The sequence below is a fragment of the Lipotes vexillifer genome, unplaced genomic scaffold, assembly GCF_000442215.2.
Source record: "Lipotes vexillifer unplaced genomic scaffold, Lipotes_vexillifer_v1.1 scaffold134, whole genome shotgun sequence".
Lineage (NCBI taxonomy): Eukaryota > Metazoa > Chordata > Mammalia > Artiodactyla > Lipotidae > Lipotes > Lipotes vexillifer.
In genome coordinates this window covers 1191620-1198203 of record NW_006787464.1, presented here as the reverse complement: position 1 = coordinate 1198203, position 6584 = coordinate 1191620, and the positions used below count along the sequence as shown (strand labels likewise).

The 6584-nt window shown below is 41.7% G+C and overlaps 1 protein-coding gene across 3 annotated transcripts in view; it reads right to left on the bottom strand.

The window, feature by feature from the left end:
* Positions 1-6584, bottom strand: part of DNAJC6 (DnaJ heat shock protein family (Hsp40) member C6) — a 155751-nt gene that overhangs the window by 94059 nt on the left and 55108 nt on the right. The gene's annotated exons all lie outside the window — the stretch shown is intronic.

The following is a 6584-nucleotide window of genomic DNA, read 5'->3' as shown; positions in this document are numbered from 1 at the left end:
CCGGGCGGGGGGGCGGGAGGGAGAGAGGGAGAACGCAGGCGGGGGCGCGCGTCCCCAGTAAAGCCGCCGTGGAGCCGGCGGCCCTGCAGAGCTCCGGACCCGGGCCAGCCCCCCTATGGCTGGGGAGTGCCCGGAAGCAATCCTATAGGTGTTACCGCGTCGCCCCGCCGCGCGGCAGGGCAGCTCCAAGCGCGGCTGGCCCGCGGGGAGGGAAGGAAAGAGGGAGTAAGGGAGGGGAGATTCTCGGGGAGGGGGGGCTGAAGGCGGAAAATGGGGCGGGGTGGGAGGGGGAGGGGACTACTACCGCTAGGGTAGAGGGTGTTTGCGCACGTGAGGTAAAGAAGAAAGGGGCTGGGTGTCTCTGCCTGGTAAGCTTTGGGGACGAGGGGGGAGGGTCTCTTGGTAAGCTCCAGACACGCCCATTTTGTATAACTTAGCCTATACTTGCTGGAAGATTCGGCGAGTCAAAGCCACCCCTACCGTTGCCGTCCTGGAGGACTGACTCGTAACTCAACTGAACAGAACAAGACCGCATGTTACCCCAGGCTATATGTGTGCGAGGACAGAAAGAAACAGCAGCACTGCGCACATCTCCCAGAATGGGTAAAATCCCTAAGTGAGATATCAAAGACCTGGTTATCCTAACGCTAGCAGGCAGTTAGAGCCCATTCCACCTAGTGAGTAGATGTGACTAGTAACTATTTGTTGAAGGACAAAATTGGCGGGGGGCGGGGGGCCAGGGGGGTCGAATCAGGTGCAATTTCAGTTCTGACATCATTTTTACCTTGCGACCTGGGGAAAGGTCTATACCACTCAGCTGGCTTGGGGAGGATGCGTGGGAAGCAAGCTAGACGAGGATTTTCTTTCTAGGGCCCTCCCCCCTTTTTCATAATTCTGGGCACAGAGAGCCGACACTAATTAATCAGAGGAGAATTTACTGAGAAGTTAATGAACCTTAAGAGTCAGTGCCCTTTTTCTGGAGAAGTCCCCTTGAAGGCTATGCACCTAATTTTATATGTGATTTTGTATTCTTAAAGAGGACCTCAACATCGTATGTTTCAAGCCTTATGAAACCTGGATTTAACTCTGTTAAGTTTCAAAATGCAATTACCAAGTGCCCATTTTCACCTGAAATAATAAGATTGCAAAAGTTTCCTTCGTTCTCATCATTTCAGGTGAAAATATTGGCTTAAAATTGTCATTTTCCCTATTAAGATTTGGAATGACTGAGGTGCTTTTCAAGTCATCTGACAGAGTTTCATCACCAAAACAACAAGAAAAAAGTACATGCATGTAAAATTTCCTTAAACCCATACACAAACCTAGATTTGACATTTCACCTTTCATGACTTTCTCTTGTTGTTATTATTATGATATCTTTAAGAACACAAATCAAACTATAGCATCTAAGAGACCTCAGTCTAAATCATTTGGGACCCAACGAGTTTCCTGGGAGTTCTAGCTCTACACAGGTCTACATAAAATAAATTAATTGGATTGAGAGTCATTTTCCTGTTGAAGGATCACTCAAATGCAAATTCTTAAAGGAAGGGGATAAATCAGTAAAAGCCAAGAGTGCTTGCTGTCTTCTAGATCCCTCCAGTCCCTCTGAAAAGGTAAATTATCTGACCAGTTGCTTTCCTAACTGCATTATCTGATGAACATGTGGTCTGACCCAAATCACAAATCACAGTTAATGCTCATTTACAAGATCAAACAACTTCAGTGGTGGCAGTTAAAATTGTAATAAAATTTAAACACAAACTTTATACTTTCAATTTTCCCAGTCTGTCAGTTTGAGCTATTTTAGGTACTTGACTAATACTCCGTAAGGTCTAGTAAATAAATCTTTTCCAATAACATTTTTAATAATCTGTTTCTGCACCTTTCCTTCTCCTTTAATTTATTACTGACCCACAGGGAGAGGAAATACCTAGTATATATCGTGTGCCTTGACAAATACTGGATTTATACCCTGGATTAAGAGAATTTAGAAAAGACCATTTTTGAAAAGTGAAAATTATTATTTTCAAAAAAAGCACTGTTATTTTTGCTCAACTTTTCAGAGTTGCAGACATATTGCTGGAAGAAATTATAGATTAAACATAGGCCTTTGTATTTTGGGATATCTATTTCCCCAGTTTGCAAATTTAAAGAAAAACATGAGTGGGATACAGGGACCATTTTATGTTTTATATTTACACTTAAGTTAACATAAATACAACCAATCAGAATAACTATTAATAACCCTACAAAATTAGGGATATAAAGAACATAATAAGACAGGAAAATACAGTAACTAGATTAATTTACAACAGTTTAAAAATTACTTTAGGGCTTAAATTAAATACACCTATTTCAACACTAAAATTTTCTTTACTATCCTAAAGATCAAATTCACAAAGTGCTCGCGGATCCACGAAGATCTCACTTTTGTCTTCTATAAAATAGAGTATAATAAAAGTACCATCGTTATATAGTTGAAGTAAGAACTAAACTAGTACGTAACATGTATAGAGTAAGTACTTAGCAAGTGCTCTCTATTATTACTATTAGTGGTCTGGCTTGGGCACAGCTCTATCCTCAGTGCTGACAGTCTGACTTCCTCCCATGGGAGGAGCTCAATAAAGGCTAAGTATTATTTTCTCCAGGACTATACTAATGGAAACTTGTCTATGTGATTTTGAATGAGAGCTTAGGCTTAAGGAAGAGAGGTGGTACTGGTAAAATCCAAGGCGAACATTTAGAGTCAAACTCTGTTTTTCCAAGATCAAGATTGTTCCATAATTTATTTTATCTCAAGAATATCACATCACATATGGGGCAGAGCCAAAGGACTAGATGCCCTCTTTGGGAGAGTGTTCCTTCCCTTTGCTTTTTCCACTGCTGACTCAGTCACTTTTATAAACTTGGTGAAGATTATCTACACTGAGAAATGTTTGAGAGGCAGACTCTATTCCTCCCCATCCCCTCCACCCCCAAAGTGCTCTCCTGTCACAGCAGATGTCACACAACTTTCGTGGTGGTGCTGGAAGATGAATATGTACCACAACCTACCTGGGATTATGATCTGTGCTTTTTTGTCTCTAGGAACTATAAAACATTGCTTACGACTGAGATTCTAGCACCTTGTTTCCCAGGACTGAGTCCTAGTTCCATGGACTATTAGCTCTATAACCTTAGGCAAGTTACCCTCTCTGCCTCACTTTTCTCCTCTATAAAATGAGAATAATAGTGTCATCATAATAAGGTTGTAGTGAGAATTAGTACCTAACACATAGTAAGTGCTTAACAAAAGCTATTATCAGTATCATTGTTCTATTTTTGTGTCACTTTTTCAAAAACATAATTTCCTACCTAAAACTAGGCTAAAATCTGTCTTGTGTACTTAAGAGATTTATTGTCATTATGATAATATAAAAGCATTATGTATAATGTGAAGTGATTATTCTGCCTTGAGTTTTTAGATATTTTAGTGCATCTCTATCCTGTTAGGTTTTGGACTCCTTAAATACAAAAATCCATGTTTTGTTCATGTCTGTACCCCCATGACACCAAAAAGAGAATCTCATACTCATTAGATATTGATAAAAGTACCTGCCGAATTTTAAAATTAACGAATAAATAAATAAACAAAAACGTATTAGTATCACCTAGTCTAGTGATTTCTTTTAAACCACACATTGTGGTCTACTAGTGGACTATAAAATAAGCAGCAATTCATGACTATTATTTTCATAAAAATGAAGTAGGTTGGAAAACATCAGTTTTTAGCACATGGTAAGATGTTATTTCTTGAAATATTGTTTTGGGCTTGTAGGGCAAAATCTCCAGTACTGGGCTTCCCTGGTGGCGCAGTGGTCGCGAGTCCGCCTGCCGATGCAGGGGGCGGGGGTTCGTGCCCCGGTCCGGGAGGGTCCCGCGTGCCGCGGAGCGGCTGGGCCCATAAGCCATGGCCGCTGAGCCTGCGCTCCGCAGCAGGAGAGGCCGCAGCGGTAAGAGGTCCGCGTACCACAAAACAAAAAACAAAAAACAAAAAACCCTCCAGTACTGAGACTGGTGAATTCCCAGTGTGAATGTCCTACGCACTGTGACATCTGAATTCACCTGGATAATTAGACAACAAAGAATTCTGGCTAACCGAACTGTAACTGAGGGCAGAGCTTCTATCCTCTGTTGCAAAATGTATTATGATCTGTTTTTTAACATTAACTTTAACTTCTTCGATTTTCACTTCAACTGATATAAATCAGACTGTCTTTGGCAACATGCCTCAGTTACATGATTCAATTATCTCCTCACTGAATATGGCCTATGGGTATAGATGGTGCAAGGCATTCAAACTGGGGACCAGGAGACCACATCTGGGACATGTTTTCCCTCGAGGGCGCGAACTGCAGATGCCCCTGGGGGCTATACTGTGTGTGGACCACACCCGGGTACCGGGTTCCTGGGCAGAGTTGCTCTGAATTCTGCTGAAGGCTACCGCCATTGTAACCTATCGGTGAACTCAGAAAACAGAGCCAGTCATCCTCACACAAACCTTCCAAAGCCTCCGCCATCCTCTCGCTGGAGCCAGGTGGGATCTTCCCAGACCGGGGCACGAACCCGTGTCCCCTGCATCGGCAGGCGGACTCTCAACCACTGCACCACCAGGGAAGCCCTGTGATGTACTTAAAAAAAAATTTTCAGCTTAGATGCCTTTACAAAAGGTACACAGGCTCTAGTTTGAGTGCCACACTTCACTACCACTTCCCAGTGTATGATTCCCAGCCTTCCCCACTCTGTCAACCCTGTGGGCACATGTATTTGAGATCTGTAATGTAGTGGCAGACCTGGAGGAATAACATCAAGAGAGATGCCAAAGCCACATCTTCAAGCCACAGTCCAGAAGAAAGCAACAGACGGGGAATTCTCTTCTGACTCTATTATTACCTAACTCTATTATGAATCAGAAGAGAGGCCTTGATTGCTTCTCTTCCTCTTAGCAGTAAAACTGAAAGTGCTGAATTACAGGATTCTCTCTAGTTCTTAAATTTTCCTATTTTTCTCAACACTTGAGTGGTCATTTCCTTCCTTCTCCTCCAAATGAAGCCCAGAGGGAAAAACCATGGCCATTGAAGTGTTCCAGTTGCTAAGTCCCATTTAATCAAGGTTTTACCATAGAACGCATGCATAAGTAGTGGCAGCTGTCAAGAGTTACACATAGAGCAATACACAAAAAAAGAAGAGGAAGTATGCTGGAAAAAACGAAGTGAGCTAATATTAATAGAAGAAAGTCTCAATTATTCCTAAAATATTCCTCAGGAATGAGGTGGTCTGTTCTTGGTGCTTGGTGGAGTACTGGGTCTCCCAGAAAATAGGACAAATTTTCCAGGCAGGGCATATTCTTAAAGATAACTCAGTACCCTGAAGCCTGTGCCTCCCTGAAGCGCTAGTCTAGTAGTAATAAAAATAACTGCCACTGATTACTTACCATTTGCCAATTACCTAACCCACCTTAACTCTCACCTTCCCAACAACCCTGCAAAGGTGTTATCCTTATTTTGAGGCAAACTTGCAGAGGGTAAATAACTTGCCAAAGCTCACACAGCTAGCTATAGGCTGGGATTCAAACTGCCATCTAGAAAGATCATGCTTTGGCCCCTGCACCAGTCATAAGAGGTAATTCCAGTGGTCAAAGTGAAAGCTGGAGGACATCTGGGTCATTCCTTGGCTCTGGCCTGCCTTACTAAGTGTGGTCCGTGAAAATGGTCTGGGTGCCTTATGGGAGCTACTCTTGGTTTACTAACCCCACAACAGGTTCTGCTCAGTGAAACCTGAATGGTTTTAATTAATGTGGCTTCCCAATAAGCAGCTTGTTTTGTAACCATCTGAGTTAGAAGACTTTTTATATTGTGCTCCTGAAAATTGATATGTGGCCATAGTTTGGCCTAGTTTTAAACCACGAAAAGGAAAAAAAAGCATTGTTTTCATTAAAAGCAAGCTCCTTGCTTTAAAAGAAGTTTGACCTTCATTGTGTTCACACGTGTATGTGTGTAAGGAGATTAAAGAGACATCAAGGTAGGGTGGAAAACCACTAGCTTTGGAGGAAAAAATACAACTATGTTTGAGCCCTAGACCTGCCACATCAAGTTTTCTACAGTCGGCTTACCACTCACAGCCATATTCCCTTTCTATAAAGTGGACTACTCATCCTCCCTCACAGGAAGAATCAAATGAAATAAGGTATATGAAAGCACATAATAAACACAAAAGCCCTACTCATCAAATCTATGAATCATCCAGTTTAAGTTACAGCATTAAAAATATATATTACTGGTCAAGTATGACACATGACATACTATCAATTTAAGATGCTTCAAGATTTCATAAATGTTAATATATTTTTAAGCTGTTTTAGAATTGATGAAACAAATATTATTATTTGACTATATGTTAGCCCAAGAATTTTATTTGTCAATTTATAATTCAGGTATTTTAAGCAACTCTGGTAGGTAAAGGTAATATTCACCATGTATTGCCAGGCCTAGCACAGTGCCTGCCAAGCAGTAGGTGCTCAATAAGTATCTGCTAATTGAATG